Below are 20,338 nucleotides of genomic sequence, written 5' to 3'. Positions count from 1 at the left end.
TCCCCTCTTCTTTCTCTGTACTTCAGCTGCTTCCAAGGAAATCTCTTTGTTGTTTTAATTGCAGCAAGGGACATCCAACCCATTACCCAAGGCTCTAAATTACTATGGCAATCATTTCTTTTTTTTTTTGAGGTTAGAAAAATGACCTTTAATTTTCATGTCAATTCAATTTGGTGGGGGAAAAAAATGATACCAGTTCCACCGAAGTTAAATAGCCTTTGAATTGGGTTTGCTCAAAGGTCCTTTTGCCAGACAAGTCTGTCTGAGGGAATTTGCTCAGGCTGGTCTCAAGGGGCAAGCCTGCCACTGTTTCACTAGGCCTCTGTTTTTGAAAAGAGGTTTTTGGGCCCCAAGCTGTAACTTGGCCCGAGCCTGCTATGGTTTGCAAGTTCAGATCCACAGCAAGGGCCTGTGTTCTGAAGGCTCCTTTCTGTAGCTCAGCACTGAGGGAGGATTGCTGGAGGAATGCAGGGACCCAGTAAAGAAAACATCTGGTCCAACAATAACACGCTTGTACACAAGCCCTCGTTAGAGTCACGGTGCAGAACAATAGCTTCTTAGAAAGGATCAGACATAGATCATTGGACCAGGGCATATTGCAAACACCCATCGGTGGAAAAGCTTTCAGCATCTCTCCTTGCTTGTTAATTTACCCACAGCTCAACATCTGTAATCATGTGCAATAAGGGTCTGAGGCAAGTTAGGAGTTATCCAGCCAATCTGCTGGCGGGTTTTCATTATAACTCATCCAGGTAGACATCATCACCTTTTATTGTACGGTGGAAGTTGGAGGCTCCGTGGGGGTAGAAAAAAGAGCAATGAGTTTGCAGACAAGTACATGCTTAATTGATCTTTCTTGAATTTAATTTGGTGATTGTAAATTTTAGACTGTGACCATGAGGAGTGACAGGTGGGTGGGTGACCGTGTACAAAATTGTGTCTGCCTTTGGGAAGGCAAAGCAGAGAGAAGGCTGTCTCTGGCTGGCCAGAGAGCCCACTGGGCATGGGTTTAAGGTTTGCCTCTGATGAGCCCATGGCAAGTCACTTGGCCTCTATGTGGCCTAGGTAATGCTCTGAGACTATAAGTTGCCACTTTCCTAGCATTCCACTCTCCTACTTCTGCTGTGCACCCTCCCGACCAGATTGCCAGCTTCTGCCCTCAGGCTGTGCTGATTAGTGAAAGCTCACTCCATTTTGCCAGCTCTAACCACTCAACTAGGCCTTTTCACCAGGCACCTATTCAAGTAATCAAAGCAATGCTGTCATTGCTTTCGAAAAAGGGCCATCATCTAATTTCCCTAAGGCTCCACTTCCTTTCGACTTTACTCTTCTCTGGCCACTTTTCCTTTTTATATGTTGTACCACTAGGAACGAACTGGTAAATGTTTAGCAATCAGATCTCTAGAAAAAAAAAAAAAGGACATTTAATCTGCATTAGTAACATTCGCTCCACCACTTTCTTAAGCATAGACAAGCAACAGAACAGTAAATCAAGCTCTAATTCATAGTATTGGCTGATTTCCAAAATGGAAAAGCTCACACTGAAAATTTAACAATGCTGGCTCTGTCAGACACCTTGTTGTCTCTCATTGGCATTGAAGGAAGGGCTGATTTAGTTTTCATATTTGTTTATATCACTAACGCTTACTATGGTACCTGATACAGAGCAAACACTTACTAAACACATTTTTGTTTATTCATTCCAGTTGCAGATCTGTTTTAGTGGAGGAAATTTCCTCACCGGGAGTTTCTAAATAATTTTTGGAAGGGAGAAAGTCTCTCTGATTCCTCCTCCTCAGTTCCTGAGCTTTGCACATAGGGGGAAAGAAATCAACATTCCAACTTTTTTAATTCGACACATTTCAAGTCTTCAAGAGTTTATAAAATAAGTAAAACAAAAAATAACTAGCATCTGTATAATACTTACTCTGTGCCAGGTACTGGGCTAAGAACGTTACAAATGTTGTCTCATTTGATCTCTGTACTGATACAATGATAACTTTGGAGCAATAATAACCAAAAGAATCCCTAGCGTTAGAAATAATTCACACAATGCTTAGAGAGTCATAGAATTCCTGGGTGAAAGATATCTAAGTAGCCATCAAATCCAACCCTCTCACTATACAGAGGAAGAAAGTCAGGTAAAGGGAGATTGTAGCTCTAGACGTAGAAGGAATCTCAGAGGCCGTTAAATCCAACCCTGCCATTTTGCAGGAGGGGAAACTGAGATCCAGGGTTGTTGAAGAACTTGCCCTGTGTCACCAGAGTAGTGAATATAGTAGCAAGCAAGGTAGTAAGAGAGAGGGGATCTGAACCCAGGTCCCTTGACCCCAGAGGCAAGATTCTTTCCAATGTACCACTGAGTGACCAACTCCATGTCACATAGCAGAGAGCAGAAGTGGGACTTGCTCTTCACTCTCCTCACCGTAAGACTGGTACTCTTCTGTTAGATGCACCTTGTGCCTCTCAGCCTCAGTTTCCTCATTTGAAAGCTGAAAGGTCTGAATTAGATTACTGAACTTTCCAGTTCTAACATTCTGTGATCCTATGAATTTTAACAGCCTTTCCCAGGGATGACCCTGATGTGGGTGTGAACGTTTTGGATATGTTTATCTTTGCCTGAAAGGTTTTTGGGGTGAATTTAAGGTACTTCCCAGATTTAGGTCTTTGTTAGCCAAGTAGTAACACTGGCAACTGGACAGATCCACCATGAGAAAATTTCTAAATAATTTTTGGAGGGGAGAAAGTCTCTCTGATTCTTACTCCTTGGCTCCTGGTTTTGTACGCAGGAAGAGGGGAAGGAGAGAGTCAACATTCCATCTTTTCTTAATTCTACACATTTCAAGTCTTTAGGAGCTTATAAAATCCTACTTCTATACTCTATAAAAGTGGTCTCCCTTGCTGCAAGACCACAGTATTCTGGGAGCTTGCCAAAGCAGCAGCCACACTTGATGAATGATGGGGAGAAAGAAGATTCTCCCTGGAGGGAAGCACTGACTGATGGGGACAGCTGTGAGAAAAACCTGCACCTGGGAGGCTCCTGACATTCATTGCAAGAGGATCCGACTCTCAGCAACTTTACAGAGGAGGCCACATTTTGTCTGGACCACCCGTCTCCTTGTTCTATATCATTCCCTGCATCTGTGGCTCACCTCCACCCCTTGGAAAGGATCTGAGGTCAGTCATTTACATCTTACTTATTTAATGGTGAAAGCAGATATGTGCTGCTAAGTGTTTAACAATTGGCTCTCCAAATTTAAGTTTAATTCTCATTTTAAACCTTTTTTTTCCCCTATGTCTTTCTTAAGTCCAAGCAATGAACAAAATAAGCCCTGATCTGTAGCTTTGCCAATTTCCAAGGTATAGTTCCTCATGCTGAAAAATTGGGGCCAAACAGCAAGGGAAGTTCAAGCTGGTTCTCATATACCCCTGGGTGAGAGGGACCCTTTCTGTAGTGGCTAGAATGCAGGGCAAGGGACTTCAGCTTTTTGGCCTCCCCCACACCCAACCCCTAGTATTCTTTTTTTAAAGTGTTTTAACATTTTTATTTAGAGTTTTGAGTTCCAAACTCTATCCCTCCCTCTCTCCTGTTCCCCCTCCCTGAGATGGCAAGCAATCAGATATGGGTTATACATGTACAATTATTTAAACCATTTCCATGTTAGTTATTTTGTTCAAGAAGACTGAAGTAAAAGAAAAAAAGAAAGAAAGTGAAAAGACTTAGCAAAAGTTCAATGGCTTCACACATAACAACTTAGCAAAGATGACAAAAGATTCTAGCAGTCAGTGTATGAAGGGTTGTAAAAAGATCATCAAACTCATACATTGTTGGTAGAGCTGAATATGAGTATAACCATTCTGGAAAGCATTTTGGTACTATGCAAATAAAGGGACTAAAATGAACCAGAGATTCTACTGGTAGATATATACGCACAGGAGGTCACTGACAGAAAGGAAAGCTTCATACGCATTAATAAACATATAAAAAGATGAATATTTTAGCAGCACTTTTTGTAGTAGTAAAGCACTGGCAACCCATTAACTAGGACATGGCAAAACACCTTGTGGTATGTGAATGTAGCAGACTATTATTGTGCTCTGAGAGGCGATGAGGATGAGGAATAAAGAGAATCATGGAAAGGCTTACATTAAGTGACACAAAGTAAAGTAAGCAGAGCCAGGAAGAAAAATACAATACAATACAACCACCATAAAATAATCCAAACCAAATGTGGCAAAAGTATAAAAATCAAACACAGTCCCCAAAAAACAGATTTGAGGACATGCCTTTCCCTAGTCCTCTGTGGTCTGAAGGTCTATGAATGTGAAACATTACAGATAAGGTCAAACTATTTTGATGTGCTGATCAATTTTGCAGAATTATTTTTTCTTCTTTTGTTCTGTCAAAAAAAAAAGTCTTTGTTATAAAGGACAGGGGAAAAGGAGGGGAGAAAATGGAAGACAGAGAGGATGTGGAAGAAATTTAGGTGTTGTGAAATGAAACATATTAACAAAATCTATGTTTAAAAAGTGTCAATGAAGTTTATGTGAACTAGACGCTAGCTGTTAGGAGCTTGATTGAACTTGAAAGGATTCCCTTCCTACCCTAAGAAGGGGAAGGCTAAGGGACTCCCACTGAAGGGAGTTGGATGTGGTTAAAAAAAAAAAGGAGAACCGTTGTCTAGGGGTCCTTTTGTGTGCAAACTTGACTACTGAAAGAGGAGAAAATATGTTTAGATCGCTGGCACTCTCACAAAAGTGATAACACTTGGGAGAAAGAAGAAACAGCTGTAGCATATGGTAGCAGCCTGTGGAGAAGCAAAGAATGACAGCTTTGGAGAACAGCAGCTGTGCAGCAATGGGGTGTGGCTGACTGCTAAGAGATGGAGCTGTGAGCATCTTTTCAGCTACAAGACAACCCCAAGATAGTAAGATGTGTAGGGTGTATGCTGTCACCCACCAGTGTAGGAGTTTATGAACAATTCGGGGTAGGTGCAGAAAATTATTTTACCATCTGATTGAGAGAATGCTGGGCTTGCAGTCAGAAAGACCTCAGACATTTGTTGTTTGCCTCAGTTTCTTCAATTGTAAAATGAGAGTAATAATGGAAACTACCTCCTAGGGTTTTTAATGAGGACCAAATGAGATCATATTTGTAAAATGCTTCACATAATGACTTAATGATAGTCATTTTTCAATTGTGGTCAACTCTTCATGACCCTATTTAGGGTTTTCTTAGCAAAGATACTGGAGTGGTTTGCCATTTCCTTCTCCAGCTCAATTTACACATGGGGAAACTGAGGCAAACAGGTTTAAGTGACTTTCCCATAGTCACACAGATAGTATCTGAGGCCAGATCTGAACTCTGGATAGTTAGTCTTTCATCTAAGCCTGGCACTCTATCTGCTGCGCCACCTAGCTACCTTAATAATAGTCAGTGCTTAATAAACGCTTATGCCCACTATATGCCTTTCTATTGGCCTGTGAGTTATTTGTAATTTTAGTTCTTCTATGGACAATGATTGTGTCCTATAGTTGGCAGTCGGTTCTAGATACTGCAGGAAAGATCTGTGATTGCACCAACATGGGAAATTCCCAGTATGGCAACTACTTCAACAAACACAAGTTGCTAAGGTTCTAGTTCTTCATACTGCAGTGAACTCATAGGGACTCCATGGAGTATTTTATATTTTTGACCTAACAACTCAATAAATGAAACTATTAGGTTTTTCTTTTGGCCTGGATCTGTGAAAAAACAACTGAGATGCTAAGAACTAAGAAAGTTGGGGGACCTCTGCCTTGGTAGATAAACCTTAGGGACTAGTCTAAGGCACATAACGGTGAAATGACTTACCTAGGGTCACATAGTAAGTACTAGAGAATTGAAATTTTCTGGACTCCAAATCCAGTACTCTCTCCATTATGCCATTCTTCCTTGACCAGCAGGAATATTAGACTTAAGAAAATGGGCTTTTGTAGGGATGGATGGTTTTTAGGCATTAAAAGTACCACGCAAATTCAGAAATGTGACCCAGGTGACTCTTCTTCCCACCCAAATCTGGATCCAATTTTACTTGGACAGACTAATTCCATATACTACTTATCCATTGAATGTCATATTCTGGGTAACAGGTATTTTTCATCTACTTTTATTTCAATTCAACAAACATTTATTAAGCATCTACTATGCATAAAGCTCAGTGCTAGACCCTGGTTTTTCCTGTGTGTATTATTAAGTTGGCCTCCTACATTCTTGTATATTTCACTAAGAAGGGTTTGCAGTATTTCTAGGATTCAGTGTGATAAGTAGACCATCAGTCATCAAAAATAGTCCTTGCAAGATCTTGGCATTGGTAGCAAATCTTTATTTTTCCTCTTGGCCTTGGACAGGGTATTCTCTGTGATTCTAGCAATCACTGTTTGCAAACATATACCTGCTGGCTAGATACTCTTCAAAAAATATTCAAACTCGCAGACAGGTCTGCGATCTCGTAAATGCAGTTATTCTCTCCAACGATGCAGAATGCAGCCCACCCATGCCCAGATGCTTCACTCGATGTTAATTTTTAGGGGCTTGTTGAACAAGGCAATTTCTCCGGTTGCATCTGTCATGAAATCTTGGATGATGTTGACAGACGGATGAGAAACATTTTGTCTAAGAAAAGTTTTTAAGGCGACGCTTTGTTCTCAGTCAAGAAAGGCTCAGATTTCTTAATATCTGTATGCCTTTGGAGACTTGTATTCTCCACACTACTCACTCAGATGTCTGATCTCAAAGAAGAAAGGACAAAGGTAAGAAAGTACTACGTCAGGGAACAGAATTAAGCCCTCCCTACTTGGCACAGTTAGGTGGTGCAGTGGATAGAACGCTGGGCCTAGAGTGGAGAAGACTCATCTTCCTGAGTTTAACTCTGGCCTCAGTCACTCACTAGCTGTGTGATCTGGGCAAGTCACTAATCCCTGTTTGGGTCAGTTTCTCATCTATAAAATGAACTGGAGAAGGAAATGACAAACCACTCTAGCATCCTTGCCAAGAAACCCCAAACCAGGTCACAAAGAGTCAGTCACAACTGAACAGCAATAACAAATTTTAATCAGCCGAAATATTACTTTAAATAAGCTGGCACTTCTGAAAATGCAAAATCAATAGAGGTAAAAATGTTGACTCTGACCATTAACTGTTTCCCAGATGAGTTTAACTGGTACAAAATGCTACCATTAGGAGGAGGCCAAAAGAACCCAGAAATGTTTTTAATCAACAAATGCTAACTCCTTGCTAATTGAAGAGATGTAATAATTGATAGGCTTATAAGTAGAGTATTAGCCCATTTATAAAAATACACGGTGGAAAATGATAGAAAATTATGAGCAATATTGCCATAAGAACAAAAGAAAAGCAGATGAGAAAATGAATATGCACAGTTTGGCACAGAATCCAGATAATTCTCAAGATTATCCTAAGAATAATTGCAGATGAATCTCAAAGAAAGACAACAAATATATATGATATGGTACAGATCGACCAGCATTTTTATAATTATCTATTCTTTTCTGCAATAATGAAACCACCACATTTGTATTCTACTGTTTCTGAACCTTATGTACTAGGGCAAAAGTAGCAAAAAACAGAAATGGAAGTAGGTGGGAGTAATAGAAATGTTTCTGAACAAGAGGAAATAGAATAAACATCTTGACCAGATAGGTATGTGTTGATTTTCAAGACATTTCAATGATGTGAGAATACGACGGGGCAAGCTAGGTGGTGCAGTGGATAGAGCACCAGCCCTCAAGTCAGGAGGACCTGAGTTCAAATCCAGCCTCAGACAAATAACACTTATTGACTGTGTGACCCTGTGCAAGTCACTTAACCCTATTGTCTAGCCAAAAAAAAAAAGAATGCAATGGAAATGATCACAAAAGATGATCAGCAGTTGATATACATTTTCACCAACAGCCACAGAAGACTGTCTACTGAGGCATAGAGGATTTGCAAACTTTGTCAGTGGAGAGGATTCCCATACAGGTGAAATTATAGCTCAGGAATTTTTTTTTCTCTTTCCCCATATTTCTGGAGAATATTTTGTCTATTCTCACTTTTGACCAATCACACTGTACCTTTTATTATATTTACCCATGTACAAATTGGTTTTCCTTTAGCATACTACAAGTTTTCTGAGGTCAAGAACCGGGGTGTTCATCTTTGTATTCCCAGAACCTAACAGCTCATTGTTCAGAGTAGGTATTTGATTAATTTCTACTGGCCAAAAGGAATTTAATTATCTCTATTATAAGAATAACATCTTTGACGACTTGTTTGACTATATGATGTCTATTTTTTGTTATATCATTGATGACACAGTGGATTTTTTTTTGGCAGATACTCAGTTACTCAATGATGATTATACTCTCTTCTGTCTTAGTGGGTTCATGTCTTATTGGCCCCAAATAGAATTTTCCAGCTTGACTGCACAAAATTGATTTGCATTTTGTCCATCTGGCATGATGAAAAGGAAAGTTTACTACAAAATAATTTGAACCTCGGAGACATAACTAATAATTTCTGTGCTTAGACCAAGATCCACAAAACAAACTCTCAATTTCAGTTGCCAGTGGTTTGGAAGATCACCCACAGTCTCTGGAGCACTGTGAGTTTGCTACTGAGGAGTGTGCTGCTTATTGAGAAACACAATTGCCACGGAAAGGACTCACCTGGGGGTATAGTTGCCTGGGATGTGGCAGCCACTGTGTGGTGGCTTCCTATTTTAACTAAATATTCTAGCTAACTAGGCATGAAATTAAGAAGCTTCTATGCTGCTTGTAGACTTCAGTGCCACTAGCGAACCTGTGAATTTTGGAGCCCTGGGGCAAAGCCCTGATTGCCCTATCCTAGTTATGGTACTGTTGGTTGTATACAAATCACTTCAAAGGGACATAATTGAACACAACTCCTTCTCTAGTCAACTGTTATCCTCCTCTGCTGTGATGATTTTTTTTAAATAACCAGAAACCTCCTTCCTGAGAAACCACTGGTTCAAAATTAGACTCTTGTTCCCTTCACCACAAATAACTTCATGGCTGATCCTTTTAAAGTTTGCAGAGGCAAATACTTTGAATAAAAACTAGGTCTCATTACCATAACTTCTCTTTCTCTAGTGTCTGTGGTTTTCTTATTTATGATCATAATTCACATATTCCTTTAAAATCTGCCATTCAAGTCGCACAAAATAGAGCACATGTTGTGGGAGTGGGGTGGGGGATGCAGCTGGGATTTTTATGTGAATGGGCTTCAGGCAGGCTTAGATATAACAATAGGGGTCCTGGTTTGGGGAAATTTCCTTATGGAATAATCTTGATGTGCCAAGACATTGACTGATTTAAAAAAATGCTCCCCAAGCTGTTTACAAGGAAGAAGATTTTCCAAGGAATCTCTTTTTGTGATCAACGAAAATCGAAAACATTTGATGGAGTTTTCAGAATGAAAAATAATTTCTTGATTGATGGATTCTAGATGCCAGATGTTAGGGACATGCCTTAATGCTCCTTACCTTGGTTGACTTATTTCATAAAGCTTCATTCTGGATTTTTTTATACCAGGAAAATGTGGGATTTTTCTTTTCTTATAGAGTTGTAGCTGGTCCTCTCTCTGATCTCATGATTGCCACTTAAAAGATAAAGATGGACTGGAGAGATTTCAGAATAACCACAGTTTGAGTGGAAAGAAATAACCTGTATATAACAAGGAAGGTTTAATCTCCAAATCAATAACAGTCACGTGTATAGAGTTGAGGTGGAGTTGTTTCTGGGACTAAAAAGGGGCTTTAAGGACCGATCAAATGAGCTAGCAAATGCCAAAAGCAATAAACCCTTTCATCTGGTGTATATAGCAGAAGGGAAAACCACTTGGCTTAATTGGAGATGCCCAAGAGTGTGAGGAAGTATTGGAGTTGGGGGTGGAGCATCAGATATAGCCAGAATAAAGAGGGGGGCAAGGCACGCTGGGTCCAAAGTCAGTCACCAGGAGGACAAAGATTCTTTCAAAATCTGGAATGGCTAAGGTATGCAGGATCCAGTCTCAGTCACTGGCAATACAGATATACACTATAGGTTACAGGGGGTCAGTTAGAAATGGAGAGGCTGTACTTATGCATAAAGACAAGAGGAATTCCATTAAGGTCCTGTGAGGCTCTACTCTCAGAACTCAAGGACCACCATACCAAGCTCTGACCACTCCTCCCATCATCATTGCATGAACTGGGACAGCTCTGTGATTCTGAGGAGGCTCATAGATTTTATAGGGATCTCAGACCCCACCCCTCAGACCTAACGCTTTGTGAAATACTATATCAGTGTGAGCTATTATTAACTTGAGCCCTTAGGGACAGGGACTTGGGGCTTGTGATATTTGGATGGGAGATTTGCCAAGTGTGGGGGTGTTTGGTTGGCAAGGCTTATGGTACAATTTTGATGAGGGTTTGGTCTGGGGGGTAAGTCCATATTTTTGAACGTCCCAGATACTACTTAACTCAATCAGAAGTTAGCCTTGGAGAAGACAGACTTCCAGCCCCATGCCTGGCCTAAGCCCTTTATTTCTTGATGTATGCACTTTTCTCCTATCCTTTTGGAAAGTTCTGGTTTCAGAAGACTCACTGGAGGGAGATTTCCTATAGGTTTCCTTGGTACCAACAAAAAGAACAAACCGTTACCCTTGCAGGTACTCCTGACCTCCAGACAACCTTCCCACTCTTCCGGATCATCTTCATTAAGATAAAGGGAATCATGTGAAAAAGACATGTTTGGGAGACAAAGGAAATAAGCATGGCAGACTCAAGGAACAATGAGTAGCGTGCTTCAGGTAACTGATCCATTCACAACTGGTTATCAGGAACAAAATCAGAATACTGTACTAAGCTGATTGTACCAAAGGCCTTACGCGAGATGATGATGTGTATACCCTGATACTAAATTAGAACTTGAAGAGGCCTTAGAGAATTTCTGGTCCAGTCCTTTAATTTGTGAAGGAAGAGACCAAGTCTCCAGGAAGTGAAGTGATTTACCCAAGGTCACACAGATAGTTACTGGCAGAGACGTGTCTTGAGTTGTCAAACTCTCAGACCTCAGGTCATATTCACCTGAATGCCACCTAAACCAGATTAAAATGTAATTGGGAGATGATTAGCAAAATGAACAAAAATACAGCATAATAGAGATAATGTATGGTTTTCTAAGTCAATATACCACTGCAGGGATCCATTTCTGTTTAAGTTTAGCACCACTGGTCTAGGTTATTCTCAGTTTGGTACTCTATTTTGAACATAAACTAATAGGGGAATATCCAAAAACAGAACTATATTTCTCATAAGGTTCTGGGCCTCAAGAATGGGCCTGATTGAAGTTTCCAGGACTTTTATTCCAGTGAGACTGCATACTTCCAGCAAAGGATGATTGCATAATAAGGATGAGAGGAGAAAGCCACGTGAACAGGCTACAATCATGGTAGCCACAAACTCAGGAATCTTCACATACTTCTGAGAGCCCACAAAGCAAAGAGAGATGACGGTTAAGAGCAAAGAACTGAATTTGAGTAAGTTGGTGACAGCAGATGTAACCTACAAGCTAACATGACTATGCTGAAGGCTACATCCATCTTATTCCGGAGAGAAAGAGCGAGACAGAGACAGAGAAATAAAGTAGGAAACAATCTAATAGTAAATTCATGTTTCAGACTGGGGAAACATGAATCTACTATTAGATTGTTTTCTACATTATTTCTTCAGGGATGAGACCCTAACCTGAAGATGGTATGTGTGCAGATATTGTTTTCCTTATTTTTTAAAAGTCCTGATGGAATGTCCTTTATAATTCCTGTTCCCCGTCTAGTAAAATCTGAGTTTAGAGGAGGAGTCAGCAACGACAGTCCTCAGGCCAAATCCAGACAGCTGGCCTGTTTTTTTTTTAAGACTTATGAGTTAAGAATGGTTTTTACTTTTAAAATATAATAAAACTTTATTTAAAAATGTAAAAACCATTCTTAGCTTCCCTAGTTTTTTAGTTAAATACAATAAAACTTTATTTAAAAATGTAAAAAAAACCATTTTTAGCTTGAGGGCCATATAAAAACAGATGGTGGGTTGAATTTGGCCCATGTGCCATAACTGGCCTATTTTAGATGGTCTTAGCTGTGCTCAGCTGAACTGGGATGGGGGCTCAGGCCAGAAGAGGTAAACATCTATAGACAACACATTGCTCCGGTAAATAGACTACAGCCCACAAGGTACTTTTCATTTAGAAGGAGGCGTTATGCCCAAAGAATAAGGGAAAGATATCTGAGACTCTCTTAGAGAGACACTATACAGGCAATTTATCTGAGAAATGAAATCCTTCCCATTTGACATCCACCTTGAGTCAGTCTATATACTACCGTTTAAGCTTAGTATCCTCCCCACTCTTGCTAAGCCATGTCCTTTGGGGTTGCTTGGGATCTGTCTGCTCCTGCTCTTCCTCTTCTTATCAGCTAGGGAAGAGAGATACCACACCCTCCCGTCAATGAGGCAGAGTTTTCCCATATAGGGGCAAAGGCTAGTTGCAAAACTTTCGTGATTTTTATCTTTTATTAAAAACCAGATGGATTGCCAACAGTGAGTAAAATGTAGCATATTCAAATAATTAGCTGCTTGTGTCATTTTGCTATTTTAAAACTTTCCTTATTTGAACTCCTGGAAACACATCCTTCATATTTATTAAGCTTCTACCCTGCCCCCCTCTTCCCATCAAAAAGAGAGGAAGGGAATTCAGTAAGACCTCCTCATCTTTTATGGGATTAAAAACTGTGAAGGATTTTTCTTGAGATAATACAATTTTATTGAGGCATTTATTGTAACTCATCAGTGATTAACATAACTTCCAAGAAAAATTAAATATTTGGTGTGGGCTTAAAAGCTTCCACAGGAAGGGAGTTGCCTTCTGTGTCTGTCTGTGTCAGTATAAGTGGAAAGTTTACATGCTCTAGATTTCATAGCCCACAAGTTGTACATTTTGATCTAGAAATATAGACTCGTGGACTGTTTCAGCTGAAGGATCCCTAGAGGTCCTCTAGTCCACTGTTGTCAATTTATAGTTATAGAAACTGAGAACATGGAAGAGGGAATGACTTTGAAATTGGCATGGATGTTAAATAAATTCCAAGCAGCTAGCCCAAATACTTGGACAAGCCAGAATCTTGGTTTCTTGGAAAAGAAAAAGAACTTTAAAGGACATATATTCCAAACTCTTTCAATGGAGGAATCCCTACAGAGTAGGGATTGCCTAGATGGCAAGTGACAATCTAGCTTCTGATTGATCATCTCCAGTAATGGGGAGCTCACCACATCATAAACCATCTGATAGTACAAGGCAACATGGAACAGTGGGTGATAGTCTTGGAGTTAGAACAAACCTGGTTACAGATCCTGTCTTGGACATTTACTAGCCATGGGACCCTCTCTGAGCTTCAGTTTCCTTATAGGATCCTATATTTAGATCTGGAAAGCAGCTCAGGGATGATCCAGGGAATAAGGCATGTGCCAGGCACTGTACTCAGTGTTTTACCATTATTATCCCAGTTGATCCTCACAACTGACCCATGAGGTAGTTGCTATTATTATCCCCATTTTGTGGTGGAGGAAACAGAAGAACAGAAGTTAAATGACTTGCCCACAGAGCTAGTCACTTGGGTCACTCAGCTACCACATGTCTGAAGCCAGATTTGAATTGAGATCTTCCTGACTCTTGGCCTAGCATTGTGTCCATTGCGTCACATCTAGTCCAGGTCAGCTCCTTTATTTTACAGAAGAGAAAACTGAGTCTTAGAAAGTTGAAGAGAGTAGCACAATTATCCCTTCCCCATTGCAGGGGTTGGGTGCCATGCTCTAGTGATATGGAAAATCTATGTAAAATTTTTTGGCACTCCCTTTGAAGAAATCTGAATTTTTTTTCTTTCTTTTTTATGGAGTATTTACAGTACCTTATTATAAAATTTGGGTTGATATTATATAATACTATACACATATTTTATATATTTCTGAGTTTCTAAACTTTTTCTCTATTATCTGCTGGCCTTTGTGTGTCGTCTGTGGCTGCCTCAAAACTCCCCCAAAATCCCTATTTAATTTATTATGCTGACTAGCGATTATCTCAAAACCTAGATGGGGAAAGCTGCAATGTGGAGGGATAACTGTACTTCTCTTCTCCAGGCTGAAGATCCCAGTTCCTTCAACTTCATCTTTTTACAGCAATTATTTCCGTTGGCTTATCTAAATGTCAATTAGATTCATTGCCATATGTTAATTACTCTTTGGATTAGATTTTCACATCTCTCCCAATCCTGTTCACCCTCATCTACTAGCTGGTTTGTCTCTATCAACCTTAAAATATCATGATTATCTTGGGGCACACAATATGGCATAATTAGTATATGGACTATTATTCTCTGTCCCCCGACATACTTTATGTTCTCCCAATCCTGTAATATAGATCCCGTGCTTCTTTGTCAGCTGAAGCACTCCCTATTCTTTAAAGGTCTACTTAAAAGCCATCTAGGTTTGTCACCTGTCTAGCTGAGATACCATGATCTGTGGAGAGCCTGACCAGCTTAGCAGCAGAGAGACTCATCCTACCCTGCAGGGAACTTCGTGAGGACTCTCCAGAGAGAGAGAGAACATGGAGGAAGGTCATCTTGTTCAGAGTTGTGAGTGGCTTGGCCAGGTGTGTTCCCTACATAAGTGAGTTATTATTCTAAATTGGTGCCCACTCTGTCCCACTCTCCATTTTATATGTCTTTGTAGGAAAGTGTGCTCCAGTTATTAAATGGGGTGGCGAGGATGGGGGTGGAATTCTTTATAAATGTTGTTCTCGCTCTGCCAATGGAAAAAATATATTTTCAAAGACCTAATTGGGCCTCATGTGATTATTAATGAGGAACACACCGGTGGGGGCTTATGAATTATGGTGTTGGGAGCAGTCATTGAGATGGTTCTCCCTAGAACCCAAGGCAGAAGTTGACTCTCTGGGAGCCCATCTTTCTAATACCACTGTGAGTTGGGAGCACCCTGAGAGGGTGCTATGCAAATGATGACTTGCATACTAAAAATGGCTTAGGGGATATCATTCAGGAAATGCATATATGGAAAAGGGGGTGGGTTAATCATGAAGTGACTGCAAAGGAGCATAGATATATTAAGAGCTACACTGGTATCTATGGAAAGCTAAAAAGCATAGAGTAAGGACTCAAGTATGTTGTACCATTCCCTGTGAAAAGATTATGGGAGAAACTGGGCAAGAATCATTCAGATCGATATACCTATAGATAGGTTGTGAACGACACAGTTGAAGATAATACCTACTACAAAGAGATCATGGATTCATTGAAGGGCTGAAGTATTTGATTCTGGGAATTCTACCAGTACAAAAACTCCCTGAGGGCCGGGAATGTTTATTTTTATCTTTCTATTTCTAGAATCTAGCACTACTTAATATTTGTTGATTTGAACAAAGTTAATACTTCCTACAATTTAGGTCAGGTATATTAAGGAGCAGAAACTACTCATTCCATCTATTTGTGGACTTTTTTAACTGCAAAAGGATAGACATTGCTATATATTGAGATATTCTTATAAGTAATTGCCATCTATGTCTAAATCATGAAATATTGTCCCATTCAGTGTCTGGGAAATTCAAATTTCATTTCTCTTTCCTCACATTTTCTTCCTCTAAAAATGAAACACAACTCTTGAATTTTCCAAAATCCTATGACTGGCCTTAATGTGAATTGACAGAGAATTTGTGGTCGACTTTCACCCTCGACAAACTTGTCTTAAACTGTTCTCAGTCCACAGGCGTATGTTGTTTTATTGTGCTTCACAGATAATGCTTTTTTTTTTTTAACAAATTAAAGGTTTTTGTCAACTCTGTGTCAAACAAATCTATCAGGACCACTTTTCAACAGCATGAACTCACACCATGTCTCTATCATATTTTGGTAACTCTTGCAATAGTTCAGACTTTTTCCTTATTATTATATCTATTATGGTAATTTGTGATCAGTGATCTTTGGTTTCTATATAAGATGGCAAACTTAACCTATAAATGTTGTGTGTATTTTAACTGTTCTACCGACCTTCTGTTCTGTTTCTTTCTCTCTCCTTGGGCATCCGTATTCCCTGAGACACAATAGCATTGAAATGAGGGCAATCAATAACCCTACAATGGCCTCTAAGTGTTCAAGTAAAAGGAAAAGTCAACCAATGTGGCAAACTTCATTGCTATCTTATTTTAAGAAATTGCCACAGCCACCCCAACCTTTAGAAGCCATCAATATCGATGCAAGACCCTTTACCAGCAAAAAAGATTATAATTTGCTGAAGTCTCAGATGATGGTTAGCAACTTTTAGCAATAAAGTATTTTTAATTAAGGTACATTTTAGACATAATACTATTGCATTCTTAATAGACTGCAGTATAGTATAAACATAATTGTGGGAAACCAAAAATTTTTTGTGACTCGGTTTTATTGTGGTGGTCTAGAACCTAACCTGCAATATCTCTGAGGTATGCCTGTGTTGACTATTTCAAGGCAGGCCTAATGTAGAAAATAAGGTCCCTATTGTAAGTAAATTTGTTCTTTGAAAAAGGGGTATGTGGTCCCATTGGTGAAGGTATGGACTCCTTAAAACTTTGCTCAATTAAGACTTCCCTGGTCTATAGGATGGAAATAAATGGTAGTAATCTGGGCAAGCAAAGCTTCCTTTCTAGGGATCTAATTTTGTTGGTGAATAGCACAATCTGTTGGATGGTTGCACTACTCACAACATTATCAAATTACCTATCCCAGATTTTTCTTATACAGCATATTGGAAGGTTGATAGTACATAAATCATCCTAGCTGCCAGAAATACTACAAATTTATATATGACCTTTGATCTTAGCTGTATTTATTTGAATGAAACATGTTTGGATAGCATCAGAATTACCCAGTTTGCTTAAACTACCCACTTAGATTTGTACCTAAGATTGTGGTAAATATTGAATCATAGAATCACAGAATATTATCATTATTCTCTATTATCAATCTCAAGATGTCTCTGCATCATGTGTTTCCCTATTCTAATGTATCCTCCCCTCAGTTGCCCAATCAATTTTCCTAAAATGAAGGTCTGACTGCTTGGCCTCCCTCTCCCTGTTCCCCCAACCCCAATAAACTTCAGGGACTGTTTATTACATTCAGGATCAAATATACAATCCTCGGTTTGCCATTTAAAGCCACAGCCTTACCTCTTCCTACCTTTCCAATCATTTTATACTTTCCTGCCCTCCAGAGAGTCTACACTGCAAGCTCCACAGACCTACTCACTGTTCCATCCACACAGCACTCTATCTCCTCTCTGTGTCTTTTAACTGACTGTCTCCCATCATGCCTGGAATATTCTGCCTCCTCTGGCTTTCTTCAAGGTTTATCAAATCCCACCTTTTACACAAGGCATTTCCTAGCCCTCCCAGATGCTAAAAGCCTTTCCTTCTAAGTTATGCTTCTTAATCTTCTTGTGGTCATGGACACCTTTGACAGTCTGGTGGAGCCTTTGAATCCCTTTTCAGAATGATGCTCTTAAATACAGAAAGTAAAATACAAAGGATTGCAAAAGAATGCAATATATTAAAATACATTTATCATTTTTTTTTTAAATTGCAAGTTCATGCACCCTAGGTTAAGAACCTTGGCCTTAAGGCCAGGTTACTTTCCATCACCACATATGTTATCTTTCCCACTGGAATGTCTGCTCCCTGAGGGACACTCTTTTTGCCTTTTTTTTGTATTATCAATGCTTACTGTAAGGCATGGCATACAGTAAGTGCTTAATAAATGTTTGGCGACTGAGTGACTGACTTCAAGATCACTTATTCTAGCCTCTTACCAAGTATAGAAACGTCCCTATCATTTCTGCTCTCTTAAAAATTTTATTGATATATTTTAATTTCATATAAGCATTGTGCCTGGATATATCCTGGACAAAAATAGAAAAAAAACATTTTAGCAAATACAACCAATATGATGCACTCATTTTCATGAGACTTCTTTCTGGTTTTTGATGGAGATGTGGCAAAGAAGTCTATTGAGAATAACCAAGAATTTGCAAACATCTAAGACAGGTTGTAAATGACACAGTGGTCAGGAGTGTTAGGGCCAAGAATATATAGTGAGTAGTGGACTGAGGCAGGTAGAATGGCAGACTGGAGTCAGGATGACCTGAGTTCAAATCTACTCTCAGACACTCATCAGCTGTGTAACCCTGGGCAAGTTACTTAACGCCTGTTGGCCTCAGCTTCTTTATGTGTAAAAGGAGATGATAATAATAGCATCTAACTCACAAACTTGTTGTGAAGATCAAATAAGCTAATATTTGAAAAGCACTTTAGAAAACTTGAAGCACTACATAAATGTTAGTTATTATTATGACAAGACAGAGGTGAAGGCCCTGAGGGTGGTGATCAAGGTACAGTCAGGGATAGAAGAGAGGCTGGTGTAAGAGCACACCTAGGTCTTGAAGGTCAGAGCGAGGCTATGGGGTCAGAACCAGGCAGGCAAGGTGAAGTTGGCAAACAGACCAACAAAAAGGTCAAAGGTAATATTAGGTCTAGAATCTGGGAATTGATTCATGGGGAGGCAGGTAGTGGAACTCAGAACAGGCAATAGATATAGAATCCAGGGAGAAAGAGGGTCTGCCCAACAGTCAGGTATCTAGGAAATGGGTATTAGGATTAGACCCAGACATAGTCCCTGGATGATGGATACAGGACATTTTTTAGCAAGGACTGTGATAATGGAGGCAAATGTTGCTTCATCTAGGCAGCATTTATATCATTATTCTTAGGGCTGGAACTAATAATAACAATGTTGATATTTTGTCTTTCTCTATCTCTGTTTCTGTTTGTCTCTCTGTCTCTTCTCTTTCTTTCTCTGTCTCTATCTGTCTCTCTCTCTCTCTCTCTCTCTCTCTCTCTCTCTCTCTCTCTCTCTCTCTCTCTCTCCCCCCCCCCCGTCTGATTTACAATAGATGAAAGAATGAATGAACAGCCACCAAACATGGCTAGCCTAGGGTTTAGGTGAAAGTGACTGGAAATATTTGAAAACTTGACTGCAGTAGGAAAGAAGAAAACAGAGAAGGAAAGCTTCTGAAAATCATTTCTGACAGCCCTATATCCCCATTTCCTGGCTTCTTAGGGTTAGGGTTAAATAAGGTAAAGTCTCTTGAGCTCATGTTTGTAATTCCAATGCAGCTGAATTTTGATGTTTTAGGAGATGACAATGCAGATGTGGGGTATCGGGACCTTGGCTTCATCTCCTTCTCTCTTCCTGCATTTTTGGGGGCCATTTCACTCTCATTGTCACTTCCCAGAGGGAGAACGCAGCATCCTTGTTAGCATGTGACAATGTGGAATTTGGCATTAGCCAGATAATCATTTCCTGGGGGAAAGTGGAAGAGCCACCTCATTAAAACATTTTGCTCACTTGTATATGGTCTCAGACATGACCTCCAAAAACAACAATACAGTGAGATGGTTAGAGTGAAGGTTTGTAAAATGTAGACCTGTTGGTTTTTACTGTTCCTGAAAGTGTGTAGTAAAAAAGCATTGAATTGATAGTTAAGTAAACTGATTTTTAATCTTCTTCCTGACACTAATTATCTGTGAGAACTTGGACGGGTCATAACTTCTCTGGATATCAGCTCCTCCTCTGTAAAGTGAAGGGGCCAGGCCATCAAAGATTCTTACTCCAGAATCCATAAACTTAAAAAAAAATTTTTTTGAAATCATATTTCAATGTAGTTTGTTTCATCTGTAATCTTATATATTTTATTTTATGCATTTAAAAACATTATTTTTAGAAGATGAACCAGACTGCCAAAGGTCAATGACATAATAAAGATTCAGAACCCCTGAGTTAGATTATTTCTATGGTGTTTTCCAGTGCCATCATTCTGTGGTCCTACACAGCTCTGGTAAAAGGTTTGGTATGGGGTTGAAGGAGGGTCAAGTAGGAAGTAATGCTTAATTTCTTTTTGCAGATTAATCTTTTCTATCTGTTCTCCTATTTTCAAGTATCATCAGAAACTGACTCTGAGGTATTTACAATAGCTTTTATGATTTGAAGATGAGGAAATTCATAGCCCAGGGGAGAGGATAACATGGGAACTTTATTTGAGCAATAGCAGTGTGAAAGATGCTGGCTTTGGAGTTAGAGAAACTGGATTCAAATCCTGGCTCCTCCACTTAATACCTTCATGTCTTTGGACAAGTTATTACAAATCTC

General features: G+C 39.6%; 1 long non-coding RNA gene across 1 annotated transcript in view; it reads left to right on the top strand.

The window, feature by feature from the left end:
* The first annotated feature begins 2,693 nt into the window (after window positions 1-2,693).
* The window catches only part of LOC144456617 (uncharacterized), a 222,022-nt gene continuing 204,377 nt past the window's right edge, over window positions 2,694-20,338 (top strand). The window contains exon 1 of the long non-coding RNA XR_013485615.1: window positions 2,694-3,177. This is a non-coding gene — a long non-coding RNA (uncharacterized LOC144456617). The remainder of the gene's footprint in view (window positions 3,178-20,338) is intronic.

Source organism: Phascolarctos cinereus, unplaced genomic scaffold (genome assembly GCF_003287225.1).
Source record: "Phascolarctos cinereus isolate Bilbo 61053 unplaced genomic scaffold, phaCin_HiC Scaffold_4;HRSCAF=312, whole genome shotgun sequence".
Classification (NCBI taxonomy): Eukaryota; Metazoa; Chordata; class Mammalia; order Diprotodontia; family Phascolarctidae; genus Phascolarctos; species Phascolarctos cinereus.
Note: the sequence above shows the minus strand (reverse complement) of the source record. Positions and strands in the feature narration are given on the sequence as shown.